The sequence below is a fragment of the Giraffa tippelskirchi genome, chromosome 3 (assembly GCF_054371585.1).
Source record: "Giraffa tippelskirchi isolate mGirTip1 chromosome 3, T2T-mGirTip1v1.2.pri, whole genome shotgun sequence".
Classification (NCBI taxonomy): Eukaryota; Metazoa; Chordata; class Mammalia; order Artiodactyla; family Giraffidae; genus Giraffa; species Giraffa tippelskirchi.
Window position 1 is genome coordinate 77,957,281 of NC_137277.1, and position 11,992 is coordinate 77,969,272.

At 34.5% G+C, this 11,992-nt stretch overlaps 2 long non-coding RNA genes across 2 annotated transcripts in view; one reads left to right on the forward strand and one right to left on the reverse strand.

Moving 5' to 3' along the window:
* Positions 1 to 11,653, reverse strand: part of LOC145542363 (uncharacterized) — a 248,547-nt gene extending 236,894 nt beyond the window's left edge. The window contains exon 1 of the long non-coding RNA XR_014079809.1: positions 11,442 to 11,653. This is a non-coding gene — a long non-coding RNA (uncharacterized LOC145542363). The remainder of the gene's footprint in view (positions 1 to 11,441) is intronic.
* On the forward strand, positions 4,569 to 8,679 carry LOC145542364 (uncharacterized). The gene is made up of 2 exons (XR_014079810.1): positions 4,569 to 4,789; positions 6,594 to 8,679. It is a non-coding gene; the product is annotated as an uncharacterized LOC145542364 (long non-coding RNA).
* Positions 11,654 to 11,992: the final 339 nt, after the last annotated feature.

Sequence of the window (11,992 nt, forward strand, 5' to 3'; positions counted from 1 at the left end):
CTTAAAGCTCGACATACAGAAGACGAAGATCATGGCATCCGGTCCCATCACTTCATAGTAAATAGATGAGGAAACAGTGGAAACGGTAGCTGACTTTATTTTTTTGGACTCCAAAATCACTGCAGATGGTGATCGCAGCCATGAAATTAAAAAAATAAAACAAAATAAAAAGAGACAAATGTTGACAGAAGTCAAATAAAAATGGTAAACTTCATATACGGGAGCAACTATTCAAATGACTGTTGATATCTCCTCAGAAATAATGAGGGCTAGACTGCCAAGAAACCTCCTTCATGGGATGAAATTAAAAAAAAAAATCTGTCAACCCCAAATTCTATATGTTGTGAAAATATATTTAAAATGAAGACAAAATATATTGGTAGACATGTGCCAGTAAATTCAGAATCATTTGCTCTTTTACCCTGCTTCTTTGATTCCCTCAGAAATTTTGTTTCCTAACGTGCCTCAAAAATTCAAGATTTATAACCATTCACACAAAGCATCCTCCACCCTCCACTTAGTACAGTGAGTTTTCCTTGCTGATTTACTGATTATATCAACAAGTTTGTAAACTTTGTCGGGATTAGGGACCTACTTTCTATATCTTTATATCTCCCTCAGTTATGCCATTGCCTTAATAAATGTGAGACTTGCCATTAGAACTTCAGCTTTATTCTAATTTTCCATCAACAAGAAAGCTGATAATACTTCCCTTATAGGGTAGGGCAAGTTAGGGCTTGGGTTACTTCGCTATTTTGAAAGTCTTATGCAGCAAGTTATCAGAATGTTGTTTATAGCAAAGTTAAAAAATCAAGCTGCACTCAGATGTAAACATAGAGGTTCAAATTTACATAAAGTAATTTGAATTCCTTGGACAAAATAATCATATAAATACACCATATATCCTGTATAATCAAATATCCTAGAAAACTTTAATATGATGATAAAATTAATAAGTAGGAACATTGCTATATCCATTTTTCTCTTTCCCTTCTCTAAATCTACCAAGAATAAAATCTTCTTTTGAGAAATATAACTCACAGAAATTTTTCTTTTTGTCTGCTTTCTCTTTACAAAACCATTAACCCTTAATGCAACAAAAATACTGAGAGTTGTTTATGCCTGGAGTATTTGCTAAAATTCCTGAAGACCATTTTCCTTCCTTAAACATCTGGTTATGAAACCAGAAATGCTGACTTCTAAGTCTGAGAAGAAAAGTAAGCAGAAAAATTTTCACAGTGATTCCTGTTTCAGAGAATCTCCATTAGCATTTCTGGTAGGAGTACTGAGTGCAGAACTGAGGTAAGCCACATGGAGAATTCTATTGTTAACTGAGAGGTCCTTAGCCAAGTAATGTTTGGGGAGTATTGACTTTGTGGCTTGGTTTTATACATCAACCTTCTCATGTTACAACACTAGTCTTAACCCTGATATGAACTCTTTCAAATTGAAGAGTAATTTTAAATAAGTTATTTTCCCACCCCACAAAGTATTCTGTTAAGAATTCTGTAATCACAAACCACATAGTAAAATTGATACATTCACAAATCTTCCTTCATATTGGTCATGTTCATTCTCATAAATCTCACCCTTCTGAGTCATTCAAAAAATAAACAACACACTACTTGTTTGAGAATATCAAATTATTTTTCCTTGTTTCAGAGATTGTAAATCCATGCTTTGTTTTTGAAAGTCACATTATATATTATAAAGTAGTTCAATATGATCACTAGAATTGGGATGAAGTAAGTGAATATGTTAACACTTACAAAACTTCTTGCTGCTGTGAACTGTCACCTCTTGTTTTCTCCTTTGTCTGCAACTTATTTTTATGTTTTCCAACTGCCAGCTACTTCAGTATTTTGTATACATCCCCTTACTTCATTCTCACAAAAATTCTAAGAGGATGTTAATTTTCCCCATTTAAAATGGAAAACACTAAGACTTATAGAAATTCAGTTCATTTCAGTCACCCATGGTGTCCCACTCTTGGCAACCTCATGGACTGCAGCACACCAGGCTTCCCTGTCCATCACCAACTTCCAGAGCTTTCTCAAAGTCGTGTCCATCGAGTCAGTGATGCCATCCAACCATCTCATCCTCTGTTGTCCCTTTCTCCTCCTACCTTCAATCTTTCCCAGCATCACGGTCTTTTCAAATGAGTCATTTCTTCACATCAGGTGGCCAAAGTATTGGAGTTTCAACTTCAGCATCAGTCCTTCCAGTGAATATTCAGGACTGATTTTCTTTAGGATAGACTGGTTGGATCTCCTTGCAGTCCAAGGGACTCCAACACCACAGTTCAAAAGCATCAGTTCTTCAGCGCTCAGCTTTCTTTATGGTCCAACTCTCATACCCATACATGACTACTGGGAAAAACCATAGCTTTGACTAGGTGGACCATTGTTGTCAAAGTAATGTCTGTGTTTTTTAATATGTTGTCTAGGTTGGTCATAACTAGTTACAGAAATTAAGTATCCTAAATTGCATAGTTAATAAGGGGCAGACCTAAAATGTAAAATGTGTGGAATTGATTCCATTATCAACTGCCTCCCTATTGTATCTCTTTCAATAGAGTGAGGTAATATACAATAGTCAATCAAATTATACATGGTATAAAACAATATAACTATATATGTTTATATAATATACAATATACTTATATAGCATATAAAATGTAGTGCTGTATATTTAAATAGAAGGGCTTCCCTGGTAACTCAGTGGTAAAGAATCTACCTGCCAATGTAGGAGACACAAGTTTAATGTCTGGGTCAGGAAGATCCCTTGGAGAAGGAAATGGCAATTCACTCCAGTATTCTTGCCTGGGAAATCCCAGGGACAGAGGATCCTGGTTGGCTACAGTCTATGGAGTTGCAAAAGAGTCAGATATGATTTAGCAATTAAACAACAACAATTTATATATAAATCATATATAGCATAAATTAATATATATATTTATTAGAAAATTATATAAATATTCAAATACTACATATATTCTATATCTAATGAATATGTAATTATAGCATCTGAGTTCTAAACAATTTGTAATAATCTGAAAGGAGAAAGTTTAGAGAATCAAAGTGTTCTGTAGCTTAGATATTACTGAATATTATGAGATGGTATATTTTAGTGATATCTCATACTTCAAAACCACTCTTGTACCAGATCTATGTAGCGCCTCAAGTTTTGGCTGCTTCTCCCCTCAAGTCAGTCTGACTAATAATGGCTTTGCTAATTAGGCCACTCTAGAAAAATTACAACTAATTATTTCAAAACTGTTGGGTTGCCAAAAAGTTTATTTGGGTTTCTCTGCAAAATGTTATGGAAAAACATGAATGAACCTTTTGGCCAACCCAATAGTATATGTGACAGTAATTTTTGTTAAAGCAACTTGTATTGATTACAATGAAAAATTTGAATAAAAGTTTAAAATATTTATTTTATTAAAAACAACAGTTTTATAACATAGAAATGCAATAACCTTCTGGAAAATGTATTATTACTTTTTGATGTTGACAGGAATCTAATTGTATGCACCCAAAGAGTATATGTGTCTGTTATGATTAGTTGCTATGTTACTAGTAAAATATTTAATAGTAACCCTAGTTGCATAAATACATGCATCTTGAACTTTCCTGTGATTGTATGGTAAGCATAAATAGCCTTAACACTCATATTTTAGGCATTTGGTTTAGAAATAGCAGTATATATTTTCTTTGTGGTTCCTTTAACCCATTTTCAAAATACATCAATTTAACTGAATGTTTCAGCTGGAGAAATTTGTTTCTGTCAGATAAAAGTATATAGTCTAAAGAAACAGTATTCAGATAAAGAAGACTGAAGGAACCAAATTTTTTTATTCAAGAACAAAATTTCAAAGGACTAAGATCAGCTTGAAAAAGATTATTTGATTTTTAATAGTCATGTACTAACTTGGATGCGCATACATAGGGGTTTAATTAGGAGGTCTCCATTTTCTGCAATAGACAAAAAAGATTTAAAATGTAGATTTGACAGTTTGAAACTTTTGTTAGATGAAGCGCTGCTTGGAATTTTTTTTTAGCTAAGATCTTAACTAGCCAGAAATTGGCTCCTTTTTCTTATCTTTACGATTCCTTAATAATATGGTATTTTTTTATCAATAATTTCAAATATGAATATTATTTTGTGCATTACTTTTTGGCAAAGCAGATTATTTCACCAAGCATAAGCAGAGAGTGATACAGACTGAGTAGAAAGGAAGTAAAACTAACGAGCTCTGATATAATAAAAGTGTGAAGCCAAGTTAGAAGTGAGAAAAACGTACACAAAAAAACAAGGGCAAGCATGAGAAGATATTCAGTCATTAGTTTATTAATAGGTATGAATATAACTTAAAATGCTTGCAGAGAAAAAAAAATGTAAAATAGTATGTAAAATTAATTAAGTGCATGTTTACAACTGTGATTCCTAAAAGAGCTCTCACCAACCAGCCTAAGTAAGGGTTCTGGGACCTTAAAAATACTGCCTACCCAGAAATTATGTAATTTCCATAGTGGCTTAGAAACACTTGAAAGTCTATACAATACGCATCTACACTGGGCTACTTACGAAGGACAACTTAAAAGTTTCCAGTTAGGGAGTTGTGGTGTCTTAGAACTCTGCTGTTTGTTTGACTTACAGCTGAACCACAAAAATCACACAAAGAATAACACTATATATTTTATTCCCAAGAGCTAGAAAGTATGTTTAAGTGGGAAGACGTAGCTTAATTTTTAATCTGGAAGAGTATGACACACAGAATTTAAAGGTAGGTAAATATTTGAAATTTTTGAAGATTTTCTTTTCTTTAGTATGGATTTGCCTTGTAATCTTTTAATAAGCCACAATTAGATATACTCCTATATATATTTTAGTGCTTGCCTTTGAAGTTCTCTTATACCATCTTAACTGAAACATTTCTGATGTATTTTCTTGGGAAAATAATGATCATGGAGTTTGAAATCATAAAAAAGTAGGTTTAGTCTTAGCTGAACTTGAAAAAATTGTTTATGTAAGTCAGTTTCCTGAAGCTGGCAATGTCTGTAAAGTGTTGAATATGTCAGTTGAATGATAATCACTATCAAAAGAAAAAGAAAGAGTACCTACTAACCTAGATGCTTTACTTACTGTAATTCATTTAATCTTCATAATTCTCAAGGAAAGCGTTCTTTATTTCCCTTTTCAGATGAAAAATAAAGGCAAAAAGAGGTTAACTAGACTCAGCTGATGAACACAGCAAGCATGGGAGCCACAGATTATATCCAAACCTTTCTTATCTCAAAGACCACACTCTTGTCACTATCCCACCCCACCTACCTAAGGAATAGGACTGTATTTTGTAAATTGAAAAATCTATTAAATATTATTATTATTGAAAACAAGGATTAATGATTAGAATAATTATCTAATAGAGTTGATTAACCCTTTGCTTCATATTCTGAGTAGGATGTGATACACTAGGAATTTCTTGTTTCCACTTTCTATTCTGGTTGACAGGCTTCCCTGGTGGATCAGTGGTAAAGAACCCACCTGCCAGTGCTGGAGACGAGGGCTTGACACCTGGGTTGGGAAGATCCCCTGGAGAAGGAAATGGTAGCCCACTCCAGTGTTCTTGCCTGAGCTATCCCATGGACAGAGAAAGCTGGTGGGCTACAGCTCATGCAGTCACAAATAGAGTCAGAAACAACTTAGAAACTAAACAACAATGACAATATCCTGGTTGACATGTAGATGAAAGCTCAGGAAGAGGTCTATGACAGATACTTCCTTTTCCTTCTGGGACCACAGCTGGACTACAATTCCCAGCATCCAATGCAGTTAGAGTGGGCTAGGTATTGAAGTTCCAGATAATGAACTATGAGCAGAAGTAATATACAAAGCTTGCAGGGTTGGTCCATAAACCTTTCCAGTTTTCTTTTCTTCTCTCATCAACTGGTCCAGTGCCAAGTATCCAGGGGAGGACTCAAATCCCAGGGCTTAGCGGAGCCACTAGACAAGGGGAATCATGTCCTTAAGTAACTACATGAAGTAGAGCTCCCAACATTACCCAGACTCTGCCAATCCACACTGGCTTGTAAGTTGAGCCATACACCTTGTGTTGTATTAAGCCACTGAGATTTCAGAGTAAGTCATAAAGCAGTCAGTCTACCTTGAATCATGCAAGATTGTACCTATGAAATGGTTTATAAAATCATATCTGTGGCTGATTTAGCTCAGACATCTGTTTCAGTCAATCACACAGGGGTATATTACAAAGGAATAGTGTAAACAACAACCATCCTATAAAGTGCTTACTATGTGCTAAGCACTGTGTTAAATTCAAAGCAACAACATCAGCTTTACATGTATTTTTTAAATTAAATGTTCAGTCTTTGAGGAGAGGGGTTTAGGGGGAGAAAATATACATGTGTATATGTATGACTGAATCCCTTCTCTGATCAACTGAAACTATCACAAAGTTATTTCTTAATCAGCTATACTCCAATACAAAATAAAAAATTTTTTTCTTTTTATTTAAAAAAAGGAGATTCTAACTCAAATAACTTGCTCAAACATTTCCTTCTGACTTTCAGGCTCACATCTACATCCATTGTACAGGAAGATTTTGTTATCTTGGATTCCTTGAAGAACCTAACCAGAATCTACCATTATACGTTTATCTAGATATTCTGACAATATGTAGAGGTTCAATTTGGACCACCTCAGCCTCAAACATTTACTAACTTCTTTATATGTTTTCAAGTTTCCTGCTTGAAGCTATAAGAAGTGACCACTCATTCTCTTCAATTTATTGGCTTTCTTGACACAAAACATACAAAACAATAATAGCTAATAATGTATTTCAAAATTCTATTTTTCAAAATGGCTTTATTATAATACTTTGGTTGGTTTTGAAGAGCATTTCTGATAATTTTCATGATTTCCTGTTTGGTCATAAAAGAATGTCAAGCTGATGTTGACAAAAAAGAACAAAAAGAAACTACAACATATCCAGTAGTTCAGGGATTTCCCTGGTAGTCAAATGGTTAAGAATCATCTGCCAATGCAGGGGACACGCGTTCGATTCCTGTTCTGGAAAGACCCTACATGCCAAGGAGCAACTAAACCACGCACCACAACTACTGAGCCCACACACCTAGCGTCTGTGCTCCTCAAAAAGAAGCCACCACAATAAACCCACACACAACAACGAAGAGTAGCTCCCACTCACTGCAACTGGAGAAAGCCTGCGTGCAGCAACAAAGACTCAGTGCAGCAAAAAATAAACAAATGTCCATTAGTTCATAAGATTCTAATTATTTTCCATAAAGACTGTCTTACTGTTGTCTCTATCAAAGTTACTGGCTATTTTCTGCTCACTTGCAGAGCCTGCAGTTTATACTCTCTGAGATTTCACTGGCCAGAAAAAGCTGTATCATAAGGAAATTTGACATGTCTCTCTGCCTTCTTTGCTCCAGTACTAATTAAAATAGTCAATAAAACAATGTCACCACTAATTCACAATGGACACTAGTGGTAGACCTTTGTCTATACGGTGAAAAAACAACTGTTTATCTCTAATTATTCCTTTCTTTTCTAAAGCCAATCCCAACCACTTTTAAACCATCTTCTCCAACATAAGCGGCAGCTTTGTGTGGCAGCATAAAATCAGGAGAGTAAGGGGGAGAGAACGAGAGTGAGGAACTCTTTTGAGACTGCCATTAAAAAGGGTAATGAGAAAGCTGGAGGATCGTAAAGGATATTTCACCTGATTTAGGGCTTTCTATATATTGGTTTGTTCATAATGAAAAACGTTGTACAGTATTAACAAAATTCATACTTGCTCTTAAACAATTACCTACTTTTTTTACTATAATCCTTTCTATAGCTTATAATCCTTTATGATCAATGAAAAAATTATTTGTTATCTTAGACTATTCTGTCTTAATTTTTCCACTCCATACATTTATTCTATTTCTTCAAAATGGATATTGGAAATAGAAATGGAGTCTGAAATATAGTAGAAACCTGGATTGCCAAATCAATTAAACTAATGAGTTCTAAATAACTTCCTCAAATCAACATTTTGCTTCTAAGAAAGCCATTCTCCAGTGGTAACTGTGAAGCAGTTTTCACCTATATGGTCTGCAAGGAGCATAGCTTCCATTTCCCCCTGATTGCAGGGGAGGCTGGTAGGAAAATCTCATTGCTTTTCTTTTCCAATAATCCATCTACCCACTGTGCTTTTCCTCCATAAGCGTCTCTGTCCACAGAGGAGAGCAAAATTGTCACACAAATACCACAGAACGATCTTCAGCTTTTTTGTTAACTTTCTGAAGATTCTATGAAGAAATTCTAAAATGTCAAAGGGCAGGGGTTCCTTGGTGACTCAGTGGTTAAAAATCCACCTGCCAAAGCAGGAGACATGGATTTGATCCCTGGTCCCATATGCCATGGAGCAAGTAAGCCCATGTGCCATAACTACTGAGGCTGGGCTTTAGAGACCAGGTGCCAAAACTACTGAAGCGTGTGCACCCTAGAGCTGGTGCTCAGCAACAAGAGAGGCCACCACAATGAGAAGCCCGTGTACCACAACTAAAGAGTAGCTGCTACAACTAGAGAAAGCCTGTGCACCACAATACAGATCCAGTGCAACCAAAAATGAATAAATAAAATAAACTCATTTAAAAAAAAAAGTCATAGAGCATCAACATTCTCTCTGCTTTATGCATCTGTCATTTCTCTCAACTCATCCACCATGGAGATAGCAGGATAACCAACCTAAATTTGAAGCTTTAAAATTCTCCAATGATTCCTCCTTCCCTTTCAGAGTAATGCATGCTCACATAGCTAACCACGCTCTTTCATGATCTAGCTCTTGCCTACCTAGCCAGTCTCCCAGCCTCACTGATTATGCACCAACAATACACAGCTAACACACGGGGCACTTTGTCACTTCCAGGGCTTGGTTTATATGTCTTCTATTTTACACTATGCTTAACTCCACATAGTCATATAATTCAATGTTACCACCCCAGGAATCCTTCCTTGAAACTGTATCCCCCCACCCTCACTCAGGTAAGACTACATGTTCTTTCCCCTGGATGTTATAATAACCTGGCATAACACTATCCCTGTTTTTGCCACGCTGCATTTTAAATTACCTGTGTATGGGTCTGTCTTCACCGTTACACTGTGACCTAGAGGGCAGAGACTTTATCAATTCTTTTAATTTTAAATCCCAATGTCTTAGTGGATGGTCTAGCATGTAGCAGACATTCAGTAAATATTTCCTGGCTATTTTCCTGGAAAAAATTAAACATATGTATTGAAAGTAAGTTCAGCTGTTACATCACTATTGAGGGCAATCAGAAAGTGTTCTGTAAACTGTGATACAACCATGTGACACAGCTATAAAGGAAGGTGTTATTATTATTACAGGTAATTGCTCTGAAAATACCTACTTATTTGATGACCTACTTTTAAGAGAAACAAGTTTGAAACTGCCTAAAAAAAGTAAGCTCAGCTAAATCATCCAAATTTAAGGTCTGATTCAACTTTGCTGGTGTGCATCTCCATGGATGCTGCTTGCCTCAAATCTAGTCCTATAACTCCCCTTTTACCTGAGCATCTCTTTTAATCTGTGTGGGGTTTTTTTTTAATAAGTTTAGGGGGTTTTTTTTGTACCTTTACTTATTGTGTGTTTTTTTTCTTTTTCTAAGTTCTCAAATCATATTATATAGTTAGTAATGAGTAAAGCGGTTGGCAACAATTAAACTACAATGTATGTTTTTTAAAAATTGTCCTTAAGTAACTGTAAATGCTATGATGTTTAATAAACTATGGTTTAACTAAATTAACATTATTTCAACATATGTGTATTTACATCTATTTTGATCATCGGTAGATTGAAAATCACTCTCAGCCTATAACTTAGCTTTACTGACTATTGGATTCAGACTGTTAGTCCGTAGGGGTTTCAAATTTCTGCATTCTTAAAGCTGAGGGTTTTATCAACTTCCTTCCCTCAACCTCAAACTTTCATAATTCTTTTTGCTTTCAATTTTGCTACAATTAAGGTATAAAGACAAATATACCTAAAAGCAGAATATTTTGTTTGCTTATAATGTAGCTGAGTAAAATGTACCTGATTTGGAGACAGAATTAAAGATAAAGATGGTTGTTCTTATGTTTTTAACATGAGAGTAAAAACTCTTCACCACCCAAAAGTGCAAAATAAAGGAGGTACATATATCATACTGCAATGCAAACAAAACACAAATGAAGAAGAAAAAATTGCTTTGTACATATATATGTACATATGTATATGATATATGAAGAGATTGACAATAGTAACTTAAGGAAGAATAGCTTTGAATTGCATTTTAATGTTGGTATGCTAGCTAATTCAAAAATTATAATTCTAAGTAAAGTAAGTCAGAGAAGACAGATATACGATATCACTTACATGTGGAATCTGAAAAAAAATTATACAAATAAAGTTATTTAGGAAACAGAAACAGACTCATAGACATACAAAACAAACGTACAGTTACCAAATAAGAAAGGTGAAGGGGAAGGGATAAACTGGGAAATTGGAAGTAACAGATACTCACTACTATATATGAAAGAGGTAAACAGCAAGGACCTACTGTATAACAAAGGGAATTATAGTCAATAGTTTGCAATAACCTATATAAGGAAAGAATCTGAAAAAGAATATTTATGTATATTCAGATATATTACATATACATGTATTCATAACATATATACATAGTATATTGGAGTATTTATACATGTATGTATATATCTGAATCACTTTACTGTATATCTAAAACTGACATAAGGTTGCAAATCAACTATCCTTTAATAAGATTTTTTTTAATTAAAGACATCAATACCAAATTACATTTTCACAGTATAACTTAAATAATATAATGTGTGGAAAGTAAATAGAACTGTATCAAAGTACTAACAATATTTGAGTGGAAGAGATATAAATTTCTTTCTTCTCTCTGCTTTTCTGTATTTTTCAGTTTTACAAACTAAAGATCTATTCCAATGGAAAAAATAACTTTTGTTTAAAAAGAAAAAGGCAAAGACATGATTTTTTGCTTTCCATAGCTAACAATTTGTAGCTATAATCTCTAATAATTTTCAGCTTTTAAAGTATTTTCACATTTAATATGTCATTTGAGCCTCACAAGAAAACAAATACCTACCAATAAGAAAAATTAGACTCGGAAATTAAAGAACCTTCTCAAGATTGCTCAGTTATTAAGTGACAGACACTTTTTAAATAAATTCTAGTTATTTTTTAAATACCAACTTATTTTGTGAAAGAGGGTGTCATAGACTTGTGAAGAAGATGTAGGAGAAAGAGGGAAAGCCACAGATCCAGAGAACAAGAAGGATTACTGAGACATAAACCAAGAACTGACCTTTAATGAGTGTGGACGACCTGCCCCACTGAGTTCTAAGCCTTTTTCATACAAAATGACCTTTAATCTTCTGTGAGGTACCTAATTTCCCCATCTCCATTTTACAGATGGGGAAATTGAAATACAGGGAAGCTAAGTAAGTTGATCAAAGTCACAGAGAGGTAAGTGGCAGAGCCAGAACTGAAACTCACACTTTGTGACCCATTAACTCCAGACTCTAAAACCTACTCTACACTATTTCCAGTGTGACTCATAGAAGTCACCAATCAACAGACCTATAGCTCAAGGTTTTCTTGACAGATCTAAATAATCAAAAATGAATCAGTTTTCACTAATTTTAGCTTATTTGCTTAGAGAAGAACATTTGTATTCTATTACAAGTTAATCATTAAAGAAATGCTGCCTTTCAGCTTACACAAAATGGTCCATCTCTGGGAACTCTGCCTCCCAGATAATGAACATTAAGTTAAAAATTATTTGTTTAGCTCACAGGAAAGATCCTGACCAGGCCCACCTGTGAATGACTACAGAATGGAAGAAATTAACACATC